Source organism: Clarias gariepinus, chromosome 14, assembly GCF_024256425.1.
Source record: "Clarias gariepinus isolate MV-2021 ecotype Netherlands chromosome 14, CGAR_prim_01v2, whole genome shotgun sequence".
NCBI lineage: Eukaryota > Metazoa > Chordata > Actinopteri > Siluriformes > Clariidae > Clarias > Clarias gariepinus.
In genome coordinates this window covers 29,562,885-29,579,590 of record NC_071113.1, presented here as the reverse complement: position 1 = coordinate 29,579,590, position 16,706 = coordinate 29,562,885, and the positions used below count along the sequence as shown (strand labels likewise).

Here is a 16,706-nt window from a genome sequence, read left to right as displayed (position 1 = left end):
ACAAAGCTAACTATCATCCCAAATCCCGCTCTAACTCCTGATCATGGGCACTATTTAGTATGTGGAATTAGCGATTGTACACCCTACATAGCACACTAGTATTTAATGTTATTTTTTATTCACCCAGGAACCTGGATGTTATTAGAGCTGATATTCCAAAGCAGAATAAGTGGAAATATAAAGTAAATCCTGTAAGTTTCTCAGGACTGTCCACCACCTCCATGGATTATTCTCCTCACCTTTTGTCTTCAAAAAACACTTTCAGCCCTGTTAATTACACCAACTGTCTCTCGGTAACTGTCCCGACTACATGCAAAAGGACATGTGTTGGCGGAGCAAAACAAATGGTTAAATAGACAAACATAATCTGTAAATAATAAATGGTGTCATTCATCCATGCTGTTTGACATGTCAATGATATGGAGGGAGCAGGAAAACCATGTAACTGATCATTACTTCTGCATAAATGTCTCTGAATTTTATTCCATGAACAGGAACTTTATTGAGTACTTAAATCTTGCCTCAATGAAACCAGTGCCACACAACAAAATACTTGTACTAAACTGCAACAGGTGAACAGAAAAAAATACACCATATGTTTATGATTATATGTTTATGTTCATAAAGGCTGTTTATTCCAATGATCAAACTGACCAAGGATTAATGGCAAGAGGCTCTCACCCTGGAGGCAAAAAAAGACATGGATCAAAACCCAGGTTAACCCAGGTTAGAAATTAGTGTATTTAAAAAATAAATAAATAAATAAATAAATAATAAAGAAAAAGATATATATTGAACCCAGCGGGCACAACACATGTAATCCAAGTGGATTTCTGGTGGATATTTGGTGAAGTGGTGGATCCACCAATTTTCACCTGATATCCATGTTGATTCCACGTGGTTTTAGGCACGTGGAAAACCTGTTCTAAATTAATGTGGAATCCACATGGAGTTTTAGATCTACATTATTCTTCGCCCATTTCCACGTGGATATCATGTGAAAAATAATTTTGTACCACCTATTGATGGTTGCTGGATTTAACTTTGAGTGCATATTTTGTATGCTTTTACATAAATGTGACAATCATTAATTAACATTAAACACACTCTAAAATAAAATAAAACATATGACGTGTCCAATGTGTTCTAAAATGGCATTTTCAAAATGTGTTACTGATCGCCTAAATGCCACATCTGACTACAACGTACACTGGATTTGCAAACTAAAAAGTAGTTCAGAACACCGATGTGCTATCAGAGGCGACACATAGGCGTCGCTGCGCAGAGTGACTTTGCAGTCTAGCGAGTGGTACTAAGCATGCGCAGTGATCAGCCTTTCCTGGATCCCGTTTTTTTAAGTGAAGCGCGAAACATTTATAGCTAATAAAAAGAAATTAGAAACTTCGAAATTTGTTTAAATTTGCGGTCTGTTAAAGTTACAAAGTACCCGTGGCAATCGTGTTTCATACAGAGAACATTTGTGTGTGATGTTAGGGTGAGCACTGAGGTAAGCAGTAATATTCTAGTATGTTCTGTGGCAGTTAGTGTAGGTTCTAACCGACGCGGTTAGCTTGATTATGAATCTATGTATGTAGCTAACGTAGGCTTTGAAGCATAACAGGCAATTGCAAACGTTAATTTGTCAAAAATCATAAAAACAGGCTATAATATTTGATGAACAGGTATAATTTGTCATAAATGCAACACCATCATCATGTATAATATATTATATGCACTGAGGAGTTCTGGCAGTGAACACTAACATTCACTTGCAGAATATGTTCCATTGAATTTCTAAGAATGGGAGAAGGAACTTTTCAGTGTAACTTATGTGGGTACTCTACCCATTTATTTCTTAGAAGATAAATAGATAAGTTTGTTTTCTTTTAGATTCCTTACCAATTCACTTATGTTTCAACTAAACATGAAGGGATCACGAGGGGATAAAACATCATTTGACAGCGCTGTGCAAATTAATAACTGGTAAGTAATTGAACAGTGCCTTGTGGTTGTGTCTTTTTTATATTAAAACAATGATTGTATTGATAAATTGCAGTCCATGCATCTAAATTATACTAAACATTTTTGTCCTTTGACAGACAGTGTAGTAAAGGCGCATGATGTTACAGAAGCCTTTGCCCTCAGCTCCATTGCCAATCAGTTACGAACTGCACCTAAGAGGAAAGAAAGGCTGGATGCAGTGTCATTTATTAAGTGTTAAGTAAATGTTTTTGTAATTTTGTTTCTTTTGCTGTTTGAGACAGTTGTCTATCTCCTCTTAGATGTTTTGTTTGTTTAATTAGTCCTTTAGTATTCACATTTTTATGTTATTTCAGTATTATGCACTACACCCAGTTTTTATGTGCATTTTGTATTGTTTGTTTTAAAATACGAATAAATTATTAGTTATTACAACTTTTATGTGATTTGTGTCTGCTTTACACAGGATGTTGTAGACATTTTGAACTTTGCAGAATTTACGTTGAACACAACACGTATTTTCCATGGGCTAACATCCATGTCTTTTCCAAGTGGTAAAAAACACGTGGATTCCATGTGTCAAATCCACGTGGAATTCGACTTGCCTTTTACGCCTAAATTACCCGTATTTTCCACGTGGTGAAAACACGTCTTTTCCACGTGGTTTCCACGAGTTTGTGCCCACTGGGAAGTAATTGTACTAAAATAATAATAAGCAAAAACAACAGGAATGCTAAATTTAAATGGGTATTTAAATTTGTTAATGTGCTGTGAACGTTTAAACTATTAGGATAACTCTGGGTTTTGTGAAATACGCACTGTGATGATGTCATCAGTGTGACGGACAGGCGCAGGGAGAGAGAACATGCGCTTTTTAACGAGCGAGTGTCAGCACTGATTCAAAGACAGGTATATCGGTCATTTTTGTTTAAAACGCATAAATAATGTATTAGATAATATTTTAACATGTGTAAAAATCTTATTTGGGTCATCTTAGCATGATTATTGATGTTATTAAAGTGGATGAAGTGCGATTGTAAACTCTGCCAGCTCTGACACGGTTGATTTAAAGAGTGTTGAAATTCTCCGGACTTGGTGAGTTTCAAAATACGACATGCAACTCTGTTAAATTAAGTCTTAATGTGATGTGTTAATGTTTTGAAATGTTTTATGTAAGTTTATTTGCATCTATTGGTCACATGTTGTGTTGTAACTTTAGCATTGTAATTCTGAAGAGCTCAAAAGTGTAAATTAGCAACTAATCACTTACATAACTGATTTTAAGTGCTTAAATAGTATTTCCCAAGTAGTTTAAGGTTACATGTGGAAGATGTGTTCAGTCTAGCAGTCATCTGTTTGTATAAACAGGTCAGTTTTTTTCCCTTGAGCCTAAGTTGAGACGTTATCCTGAGATGGCGAGCCACCCAGTTAGAGAATCTTGAAAAGCATAATCAGAAGAGAATCCTGCAATTCAGCAAGTGTTGGAAGTTCGTCCAGTATTACAGGTGGAATTTATCCATTTTTTCCCGTGGTGTTTTTTCCATGAAACTACCTCATGCTGATCGTTGCCCTGTTTGGAAAATTTGCACAACTGAACATTAGCGCTACAAGAATTTGCACTACATAAAGACTCTTGTGTTAATTGAATTTGTCATTTAAAGTAAGAAGACATTTCTATTTTGTTTGTTTTCTATGTTTACATTTATTCTATGGACCAAAATTCTTGTTGCGTATTACAATTGTTAGAGTGTTTTATTTATTATGGTTAATTGATTATTCCTCAGATCAGATTGACTTTACTGTAAAATTGTTTTAATTTGTGGGTCACAGATTTAATTCAAATGAGACGAATAACCAAAGTAAAGCTCCAAAAAGAGTTATTATAAGACTTAAAACAGGAAAATAATATAAATTAATTAAAAGTAAGCAGATATAGGAAAGGTAATAATTCTAAAACTAGAGCAAGTTAACTATTAACGGAATAAATAGATATAGTGCAATACAAATATATAAATTAACTAGCTACAAGGAGCTTAAACTTGGTTTTAAAGGGAAAGCATTATTTTATATTATCTGTGCTGTTGCTATTTAATTTTATGTTTTCATTTTAATCTCCTGGTTTACCACTTTAAAGTAAACAAGCCATTTTAAGTCATTCTCTTGGTCTGTCTGTTTTGTTACTGTTGTTAACCAACACTCATATATTTTGTGCCCTCCTGTAGCGATCCTAGAATCTTGACTGGTCTATTAGTATATCCTTTCACATAGAGCCGTAAAGAAAAAATCTAGTAACCACGGTGCACTCCTAGTGGCGTGGGTTACACTGGGATGTGATGACTATTTGTCAAAGTCACTCACATCCTTACGCTTACCCATTTTTTATTTATTTATTTTTTTATTTTTTTGCTCTTAACACATTAACTTCAGGAACTAAATGTTCATTTGCTGCCTATTATATATTCCACCAACTTATTGTTATAATAGATAGATAATCTATTAGCATGAAAGATAATTTATGTTATACACGTCACCTGTCAGTGGTCATAATGTAATGGCTGATCAGTATATTATATATTATAAACAAAGAAATAATTAATAAAATATACAGGTATGTATATATTGTTAGAAGCTATTACAGACCTGAAGGCACTTTATTAACCACCGTTTATTAAAAAACAAAGCATAAATCTTTGTAATTAATTATATTATTGTTATTTACGCATATGGGTATGCTGTTATTATTTAAACATTATTAGGGTTAATATTCTCAGTAAGTGTTCCCATGTTGGCAAATCAGAAGACTGAAAAAAATGTTAATCACACTCTGACACCAAACACAGGAGATACGATGTGTGCAGCGCGTGCTCCTGCAGGCCAAAAACTGAAAAAAATGAAAGGCCGAAACAGAGAAAGTGGGTGAGTCTTGGGTGCTCCTGATCCTGTCACCAGGTTGTTGATGTAAGGGACAGTCTGCCATGACTGCTGACCGCCACCAGAGGGAGACAGACAGCTGTCTCTCTGTAATTAGTTGTAACCAGCTCCACCTGTGACTGGCCTGTTTACGGGCTGCTTACAGGTAACTCAGATGCTTTAACTGTATAAACCTTGTACAAAACAGCTTTACCGACATTTCAGATGGTTCATGTGATCCCCCATCACTTCTTTTTTAATGGTAATAACCTTAAAGCAACGCTTCCCAACAAAATCATCCGCTCTTGTTTAAATTTTTATAATATATCCAACATCATTATATTATAACAATATTTTACAAACTTATGATAAACCAACCGTTAAAATACTACGAACACAATATATTGTGTTTCCAGTGGCTCCTAAAGCAAAGGAAACCCATTTCAAAATATTTAATGGTATTTATCCATCATCTGAGTTTTTAAGACAACGGTTTAATTTTGAACAAAATGCTTGTACTTTCTGTAAAATTGACATTAAGACTACTGATCACCTTTCCTTTTCTTGTGAGTTCTCTGCTATCTTTTGGGAAAACATGTCTTATTGGTTGGAGCCAAAGATACAATAACTGCCCGCTTTTGAAAGAAAACATATTATAATTGGAATACTACTGGATGATAAGAATAATAACCTTCTCATCAATATAATGCTGATTTAAGGCAAATTTCTTATTCATAAATGCATGTGTATAAAACTAAACCTTATTTTTCAGTCTTTAAACAGGATTTTATTTGCAATTATGTTCCATCATTGGAATATATGAAAGGTAAAAAGGCCAAGAAACTTGTTGGCATAATAATAGAATTTGGTTTATTAGGAGAAGAATAAAGAGACCCCATTTCATTTTTTTTTTCATTTCTTTTTCATCTCTTTTTTTAATTTTAATTATTTAATTTTTCTTTGTTATATATTTTTATTATTTCTTATTTCTCTATAGTTTCGATACTTATTTTCTTGTGCAATTTTAATGTGTGCCTTGTTTTTTGATCAACATTTACACAACCTTATGATACTATCATAAATGTATATTTTGTTCTATTTTTTGTTCAATAAAAAAAAAAAGTAACTCATATCCTGGGTAGAAGAAGAACGTCTCAAACCGGAAGTGTTGCCTGGGAGAGGGGACGTCTGCTCGAGGAGGTTTGAAGGCGGCAGGCGGGAAGAGTAGAGAAAAGTACAAAGAAACAGGAAAGGAGTAAAATGCAAACATCCAAAACAACAGATAAGTGAAGTATCTAACTCGAAGTAAATAGTGAAGGACAAGGTAAAACAGGAAGTGTAGGACAAAAAGAAGAATATAAAGTAATCCTGAAACTAACACAGGAAGGAGCGTCCTTTAGAGACTGGAAGCCAATACAAATCACACAAACTATAACAACACTAATAGGAGATATTAAAAGTGGCAAAATATTATGAAATGGTTTCCTATTAATAAAATACAAACTTAACAAGGAAAAACTAATAAAATTAAGGTGAAACGAGTCAAAAGTGTGCAGATAGAAGAAAGAAGGGCCCGGGAAGTGATCACGGGGATACCAACAACAGTAACAACTGGAGAGAGGGCCAGGAGAGAAAATAAAGGAGGTTAAAAGATTCCACAAGAAACGGAATGAGGTGTGATAGCCTGTCACTGAAGATGAAATTTGAGGAAAGTAAATTACCATATAGAGTATTCGTGGGATACATTTATCCCCCACTAAGATGTTCCAAATGCCAAAGATATGGGCATATAGCAGTGGTGTGTAGAGGAAAACAAAGGTGTGGGAGAATATGGAAATGCGAGACAGGAACCAAACTCAAATGCTGTAATTGCAGAGGAGAACACAGTGCAGCATACAGGGAATGTGAAGCTAGCAAAAAAACGGTGGAAGTACAGAAGACTAGAACAGTGCAAGGAATAACATATGCAGAGGCACTAAAAGTTACAAACAAGAAAAATGGAAACAAGGAAAAACGATAAGATTTGGAAAAAAAGAGAGAAAAGGTACACACTAGATGTAGTCAAATTAAATAAGACACTCTGATTGTAAACCAAAACAACTTTGTGCTCTTCACGGTAGACATAATTAACTCCTCCGCACAGACAAACAAGATAACAGAGAAAATAAAGACCATAGTAAACACAGCCAGAACCACCTAGGGATAAAAAAATCAATGATAAATGAATTGAGAGCGCAGTCAATATATAAACCTGAAATAACGATATTATCAAGAAGTTTAAAAGCTAACGGACAAGAACTTAAACATTCATAGCAGACAAACCAGAAAAAACACAAATTATATGCGAACAAGAAACATGGCTAAAAACAAAATAGGAATACAAGATACTAGGAAATTAGAAAACAACTAGTAAAGATAGAGAAAAAGGGAACATAGTGGGAGTAGCAATACTAAGAGAATAAGGAACTAAATATATAGTAGTGGAAAGCAAGAATGAACATGAAACAATAACAGTCGCAGTATGGACGGGAACGCAGCATAACTACATAGTAAACTACTACAATCCATGTAAATTAAACAACAGCACACTGGAAGAAATAATAGGAACATGGGAAGAACACATTATATGCTGTGGTGACTTTAACACGCACAATACACTCTGGGGAAGCAGAGAAACAGACACAAATGGGGAGGTAGTAGAGGAATTTATAAGAAATAGAGATCTCGTATGTACAAACAACATCAAGGGAACCAGACACAACAGTACACATAACACAGAGAGTGCAATAGACTTAACAGTCAAAGGAAATCACAGGAATATGTAGATGGAAAACCCAAAAGTACTATACAATTGGAAGTGACCATTATCCGATATTAATTAAACAGGAGTAAGCAGCAAACAAGAGAGGGAAAATAAAATACCAAGATGGATATTGGGGAAAGCTAAGTGGGAGAAATTTAAAACAAATATAGATATGACATATAAGGAAGAATCAATTAAAAGTATAACAGAAATAGAAGAACTTAAAAACAGAACAACTAATATTATTAACCAAACATCATGCAAAACGATTCCGAAAAACAAAGGTGTAAAGAAAAGGAAAATGCGTACCATGGTGGAATAAAGAATGTAGCAAGGCTGTCAAAAACAGAATTAAAGCATTCAAACAACTTCAAAAACACCATTCACTGGAAAAACTAATCCAATATAAGAAAGCACAGGCGATAGTCAAGAAAAACACAAGAACTGCTAAACGCACACACTGGAGACAGTACTGCAACACAATAGGAAGAGAGACACAACTAACAAACATCTGGAAAATAATAATGAAAATGAACGGATTAAAACTAGAAATGAAATCCCAGTACTACAGTACAATAATGGGACTGCAATTAGTAACAAAGCAGAGGCCTTAGCCATAACATTTGTCAACATACACAGTTCAGAAAACAGCTATTTGAGAGAGAATATGAAAAACATAATAATTCAACACAAGGAAAGAAGAAGAAAGGAAAGCAACAGAGAAGAACTAGACCTCCCATTCTCAATACATGAGTTTAAAAAAGCAACAGCAAGGGCACGGCTAACAACACCAGTGAGAGATGACATCTGCTACAAAATGCTTATGCACATGACAGAGAACTTGATTCAACTGATAATAAGCCTCTTTTAACTTAATATGGGAAACAGTTAATATCCCCAAAGACTAGAAACTAGCCACTTTAATACCAGTACTAAAACCAGGTAAAGAAGCTTCAGACCCAACTAACTACAGGCCAATTGCACTCACATCGCAAATAGGAAAGACAATTAAAAGAATGGTAACAAAAAGACGCACCACCAGAAATAAACAAACTTTTATCGCCATACCAAAATGAATTTAGAAAAGGAAGAAGTACTATGGACGCAGTATTAAACCTTGAATCTGAAATAAGAAAAGCACAAACAAATAAGGAAACAGTAATGCCAGTCTTTTTCAATATTGAAAAAGCATACAATATGCTATGGAAAGGAGGTCTATTATGCAAGCTAGACAAATGAGGAACAAGAGGCAAAATGCATAGTTGGATAAAGAACTTTTTAGAAAATAGGACAATAGAAGTCAGAGTGGGCACAGAATACTAAAAAAAAAAAAATACACAGTAGAAAACGGCACCCCACAAGAAAGCATGTGTAGCCCAATATTATTCAGCATCATATATATTCGATGGAGTAGAAGAAACAATAGAAAAATCACTATATGCAGATGATGGAGCACTGTGGATCAGAGGCAGTAATACAGAGTACATCAACATCAAGATGCAGAGAACAATAAAAGAGGTAGAAAAATGGGAAAATAAATGGGGATTTAAGATATCTATCTCATGTACTTTGCTTGTGGTATAATGGCTCCGTAGCTCTCGGCCTGTTTTCAGTCTCTGTGTAACAGCTAAAATCAACACACCAGGTTTAAACTAATACTGTACCTTAATTTTTTTTTTAAATATACCAAAAATACATTTAAAAACAAGTTTAAATAAGTATACATTGGAAATTAGACCAACCTTTCACTTAAAGTATATTTTCCAATAATATATTTTTGAAAAGTGTACCATAATACAATTATTTTTAAGTAAATTTTATTCCAAAATTTTGTAAAAGCTTGATGTTAGTATACTTTTTACTGTATATATTAACTGATGGTACAATTTTTTGTTAGTATATTTGCAATGTACTATCGAGGATTTCAATATATTTGTAATACAGTAAAGTGTATTTTTTTTCACTGGGGTAATATACTGTGTTTAACAGAAACCTGCATTAAAGACAGTGAGTGTGTAGCTCTAAATGAAGCTAGTCCTCCTGGATACAGCTACATACACCAGCCTCGTCTAACTGGTAAAGGAGGAGGCATTGCAGTTATTTACAATGATATTCTGTCTTATTGTACAAAAACACAGAAACAAATTTAATGCATCTGAAATTCTTTATGAACATAAGTGTAGCTACATATATCAAGTCAGCTCAGTCGCAATGATCATTTACAGACCCTCAGGGCCGTACCCTGAATTTTTTTTTTGTGAATTTGCAGATTTCCTTTCAAACCTGGGCGTTTCTGTAGACAAAGCGGTAATTGCTGGCGATATTAATAATTTTCATTTTGAGCATCCAGAAGACCCTCTGAGAACAGCATTTATGTCCATACTGGACTCAGTGGAAGTAAATCAGTGTGTAGTAGGACCCACTTATAAAGCAAGTCACACTTTAGATTTAATAATATCCTTAAGTATAAGAAATATTATTACAATTCCACAGTCTGAAGTTATTTTAGATTACTATCTTGTCTCAATTAAAGCGCATCATGGTAACAATGTACGCACAGCACCACGATACCGCATTAAACTTTAAACGTACATTTACATCAAATACCACACACAGCTTTGAGTAATCTCCCATAGTTATCCACTTTGATTGGATCACCATCTGACCCCGCAGAACTCCATCAGGAGACTGAATATTTATAGTCAACATTCTGGTATACTTTAGATAATGCAACTCCAGTTAAAAGGAAAATACTTAAAGATAAGAAGTTTGCTTCCTGGTTTTATGACCACACACGCATTTTAAAACAGACTGGTAGGAAATTGGGAAGTAAATGGCGTCAAACTAAATTTAGTATTTCAAACAGCATGGAAGGAGAGCATCCTGAACTATAAAAAAGCTCTCAGTGTGGCTAGATCGTTGTATCTCTCCACTCTTATAGAAACTTACTAAAATAATACTAGATTTTTACTCAATTACTGTAGCAAAACAACTAGAAATAAGACCACTGCAAATCTCCACAACAAGAACATACAGTAGTGAGGACTTCATGAAAATTACCCGGCCTGTCTAAGCCGACAAAAAATAAAAACACTTCATGCTTGAATTTAAATCGTGTTAAGTGGTGTTAATCTAAATAGTGGTGAAAAGAACCGTTATTCAGATTGAATGAAACAAAGTAAACACCAAATGTTTTTTATTTAAATTAATATTCTTTATTTTAAAATGTAAATTAATTTTTATTTGCATAGAATGTACATAAATATACCTAGAACCAAATATATAAAAGATGTGAACTTGAGTGCACTGTGAGAAGAGAAGAGAAGAGAAGTTTGTTCTACTCATGTCTACACTAGAAGACAATTTAGCCCCCAGCATGACTGGGACCAGGACATGATCTTCAGCTGCTTTCCCATGATAATCCAGTTATGGATTCTAATTTTTATTTTAACTGGTAAGTTATTTTCTAACTTACCAACTATGCCTACTAGACTAAAGTAAATAATAAATGACTTGTTTGAAAAGCAATATGTCTTATGCCTTGCTCATTGTTTATTTCTCATAATCATATTATTTTGGATTATTGGGTGTTATGAAATGTGCTAATGTTTTAAGATGTCATATGTCCCAGCTCACTCTAGGAGATGTATTGTGTGAAGCTGAAAATGTTCTAGACATCAAAGTAGGGCGAGTCGCAGCTCGACGAAAACGACTCAGAAGATTGCGCGAGTGGAAATGCTGCAATGACCCCTCTAGTCCTGACATTGCTGTACTGTAACATCTGTGGAAAGGGAATCAGCTGACATTTGCAAGGCTGCAGGCAGCGAGTCTGAGGTCATCAACGATGTTCTTCACACCTAAGATGTATTGTGTGGTGTAATGTCTGCAGTTAATGCACTGCTTGAGAAGTTGTCTGGCAGTACAATTATTGCTCTGGAGAAGATTAAAACATTAAAACAAAATGAAAATACTTTAACGTTTGTGGACTGCTGAAGACCAAACCCATAGATCTTCCTTCCACAAACTGATGCATGCATATAATGTCATTGCATTGTGTAGTTTCATGCCTTCTCAGCAAAATCTGTTCCAACATCCGTGCCAACAAAACTCTATGAAGACATGGAAGTTTGGAGTGGAAGTTCTTAGGTGTTTTATACAGAGCCCTGACCTCAACCCCAGTAAACACCACTGGGATGCCAGTTCCTGATCTAATGCTCGTGGCCAAATGCACTAATTCCAGCAACCACAATTCAAATCTTGGGATAATCCCCGAAAGAGTGGATAATAATATAAAAATCAATGAGTAAACTAAATCTGGAATAGGATACAAGCATATATGAAAGGTGTTTTATGCATACAATGTACATAAGCCAGAGATTTGCTTTGTTAACTAAAAGCCTAATGAAATGAAAAACAATTGCACATAGCCTTAATGTACAATATAGGGTTTAATAAATGTTATGAGACTGTGTTGGGGGGGATTACCTCTGTAATCTCACATAACAGATTAAATATTTACATATTTGTATATAATTATTAGCCGAATACACTCCGTTCCCACTGCGCAATATGACGTCGTGGTGACGTCTTTTCCATGTCATCTTTGGAAGTCCAATTTCCGTCCATTGATGGGGTTGTTTTGTAACGTCAGGCGACGTCTTTTTTCGACGTCTATCGCACGTCTAATGTTGACGTCTGTGGAACGTGTTTTCCATGTCATTTTTGGGAAGCTAATTTTCATCTAAAAAATAAGACAGATTAGGTCATCAAAATGACATTCAAGTTGGGTCATGGTTGGACGTCCAAATAGTGGACCTAGTTTGGACCTCGAATAGATGTCCAAAATTGGTCATGGACCGCCGGACCCAATATAGACATGATCTGCACATCTATCTGACGTCCAATGTTTAGTGGGTTCAGGACCTCTTGCTCTGTATCTGCGGTGAAAATGTTAACCATCGGAGAACGCGTTTTTCTAGCGGAGCTGTTTTTTTTTTGTTGTTGTTGTTTTTTTAAGCTGGCGATAAATACACGGATTTAGTCCATAGAAAATTTCAAGCAACTCTTCCAGAGACAGGAATAACAACACATCGCGATACTGTGAAAATACATGATTGGCACATTTGGGGGGGGGGGGAGGTCGAGGGCGGATATAAATATGGACAGAACCTACTGTACTGTTTGTGTTTGTAAGGGCACACTGAGTAGACCAAAGGGGGTCTACCAAAATTCAAGAAATCCTTACAATCACTGAGTTAATTAAGAAGTGAAAGCAGAAAAGACTCGGTCAGTAAATCAGCATTACATCTATAGCTTAAACGTATTATAAGTTTTATTTTCTATTTATATTAATAATATAGGTATGGATCTAAGTCCAACAAAAGTCCATCTTTACGCTGATGACACAGTACTGGGGATTTCAAAACGATAATCGACTATCTGACCTGCCGTCCCCAGTATGTCCGACTTCAGAACTGTGTGTCCGAGACTTTGATCTGCAGCACTGGAGCTCCACCGGGGACGGTACTGTCTCCTTTCCTTTTCACCCTATATACATCAGACTTTAGATATAACTCAGAGTCATGCCACCTGCAGAAGTTCTCTGACGACTCTGTGGTTGTTGGGTGTGTAAAGGAGGGTGACACCTCTGAGTACCAGTCTGTGGTGGATGACTTCGTTTCCTGGTGTGAGCGTAACCACCTACAACTAAACATCAGGAAAACAAAGGAGATGGTTGTAGACTTTAGGAGAAACAAGACCCCTGTGACTGCTATATCTGTAAAGGGAGAGACAGTGGACATGGTCTCTGAATACAAATATCTCGGAGTCCACCTGGACAACAAACTTGACTGGTCACTCAACACAATGGCACTCTACAAGAAAGGACAGAGTCGGTTGTATTTTCTTCGAAGGCTCAGGTCTTTTAACGTCTGTAACACCATTCTGCAGATGTTCTATGAAACCGTTGTGGCGAGTGTCATTTTTTATGCTGTGGTCTGTTGGGGTGGTAATATTAGGGTGTCTGATAAGAACAAACTGGACAAGTCAATTAAAAAGGCCGGATCGGTGCTAGGCATGGAGCTTGACTCTGTGGATGTAGTGGCAAAGAGGAGGATTCTATCCAAAGTACAATCCATTTTGAACAATCCTTCTCACCCGCTACACAGTGTCTTTGCTGAACAGAGGAGCAGTTTCAGCCAGAGACTGATTACTATCAAGTGTTCCACAGAGCGCCACAGAAGATCCTTTCTCCCAACAGCCATAAAAATGTACAACTCCTCCCTGTAACTCATACACACATGTATGTGGATTTTTTCACTAACCGTTTCACAATAGGACATTATCACATACCATATTAAAAATACAACTACTGCAATACTACTTCCCGAGAAAATATGTAATACAAGATCTCACACAATAATACAATATTACATAAACAATACTAGATTACTGTGCAATACTTACAAGTGGCCCTGAGTCATATTCTTATGGTACTTACTGTTTTAAGAGTTTTTTTTTTTTTTTTTTTTTTTTTAAAGATTATTATTATTATTATTTATTACCTTTATTCTTTCTTAGTTAACAACTGTGAGCACCTGTAACCGAGCATAAGCAATTTCCCTCTGGGATTAATAAAGTTATTTGAATCTTGAATCTTGAATCTTGAATAAAATAACACATATGGGATTAGGTAATTATATACGTTACAATAAAAACAACAGTTAGTTGTTATTTTAAGACACAGAGGTCAGCCTTTCTGTTATAGTTCTTGCAAGAACAGTATTGTCAAGTGCATTTGCAAAATCCGTCAAGCACCATAATGAAACTGGCTCTCATGAAGGCCGTCCCAGGAGGGCGAGACCAAAACCTACCTCTACCGCAGATGAGAAGTTCATTTAGAGTCATCAGCCTGAAAAATGACCAATTAACAGACCCTTAGATTAGAGGCGTTATGAAGTCTTTACAGAGCAGAAGTAACAGAAACATCGCACCATTAACTGTTCAAAGGAGATTAATGCATTTTTAGACGCCTTCAGCATTCCTTTACAATGTAGAAAGAAAAAAAAATTAGGAACCATCATGAAGTTAGAAAGTCACCCCAAACTTAGTGTATATGCACTCCTCTTGCTTTTTACTGAAAAAGCTACTGTAGATGTTTTATATCACTCAGCCTTGCATTTCATTACAGGTGCAGCTGCTAGGACTCACCACTGCATCTTGTATGAAATGGTACAATGGTCCTCTCTCTCCTTTAAAAGGAAATGTAATTTATTGATATTTATTGCAAAAGGACTAATGGGTAAATTATCTCAATATATTTCAAATCTGCTTACATATCATAGGAGTGTTTACAGTACAAGGTCATCAAATAAGATATTTGACACTCCTTCATTAAGAACAGAACTTGGTAAAAAAAAAAAAAAAACATCTTTTTCCTATTATGCACCACATGTCCGGAACTTCAAAACATCTTAAATTTAGAATCACTTCCATCTTTTAATATTTTTAAAAACATTTTAAAATCAACACTTACAGAAAAGTGCCATTGCTTTTAATTTGGTGCCCTCATATCTACAGTACTTTGTACTATGTGCTTCATGAAGTGTGATATCATTGATTTCTAGTCTAAGATTCATGTGAGACTTGTGTTCTTGTAGTTTTTTGTTCCTCTGGGTTTTTTGTTATTGTATTTGGTTGTATGTCCATTGTATTTAGTGTACTTGTAACTAGCCGCCACTCTTGGCCAGGACTCCCTGGAAGTAGAGTTACTGTAACTCAATGGGACCTTCCTGGTTAAATAAAATAAATAAATAAAAAATTGGCACCTTGTTTAAGGATAATAGTCAATTACATAAAGTAATAAAGCTGAGCTTACATTAAAGATATTGTCCTGTTTAATATTTTCACAGCAGAATATTTTATAGAACAGTGTAAGAATGCTGGATTCATATTTATCCCCTCACTGACTCACTCATCAGCTTTACCCTTTTATCCTGTATTTAGGGTCGCGAGGGCCTGGAACCTATTCCCATCGCAGAGCTCAAATATGCACTCATTCACACCCTGCGGTCAATTTGGGAATGCCGAGCGGCCTAATCTGCCTGTGTTTAGACTGTGGGAGGAAACCGGAGTACTCAGAGGAAACCCACCAAGCATGGGGAGAACATGCAAACGCCATGCACACATGGTCCATATTTATCTAAAATAATAAAATAATTTATCTTAAATAATGAATGTCTCGCATGTGTCTCTGCACTATTTTAAATGATTGTGTTGGGTGTGTGTGGATACAGAACTCAACTCATGATGTGAGAACTAAAAGCTGTAGATGCGAAATAGATTACATCCATGCAGTACAACTTCAACACCACAAGAATGTGGGACAGTATAACAAAGATGGGAAACCAACGTACTTAAATAACAAAATAGCAAGAAACATCTTTAAGAAAATTATATTACAGTGGATCTTTAAATTACGAGCATAATTCGTTCCGGAAGCGGCTAAACGACTTGTCTACAGAAATGACTAGGTTTGAGAGGAAATCTGCAAATTCACTAAGAAATTCAGAGTGCGGCCCTGGAGGTCTGTAAGTTATAATTAGCGGAATCGACTGAGCAGACCTAATATTTGTAGCTACACTTGTTATGTTACTATAGAGAACTTCAAATGCATTAAATTTGTGCAAAAAAAACCTCCTCCTCTACCAGTTAACCGAGGCTGGTGTATGTAGCTGTATCCAGGAGGACTAGCTTCATTTAGAGCTACATACTCGTCCTGTTTAATCCAGAATATATCAAACTTCTGATCCGTGATAATTTGATTAACAATAGCTGCTTTAGATGCGAGAGATCTAATAATATAACAGTCCTAGCTTAGATCAGAGGTGCCGGCTGCGCATTCAATATGATCCAAATTTGTGGCCTTTATGTTAATTAAATTACTATAACAGACTTTCTGAGTCTTTCTACAGTTTTGCTTAGCTCGGAGAACAGACACAGTCTCAATATGATG

At 35.6% G+C, this 16,706-nt stretch overlaps 1 long non-coding RNA gene across 1 annotated transcript; it reads left to right on the top strand.

Moving 5' to 3' along the window:
- Window positions 1-1,331: 1,331 nt before the first annotated feature.
- LOC128541094 (uncharacterized) lies at window positions 1,332-2,670 on the top strand. The gene is made up of 3 exons (XR_008365619.1): window positions 1,332-1,507; window positions 1,891-1,983; window positions 2,100-2,670. It is a non-coding gene; the product is annotated as an uncharacterized LOC128541094 (long non-coding RNA).
- The last annotated feature ends 14,036 nt before the right edge of the window (window positions 2,671-16,706 follow it).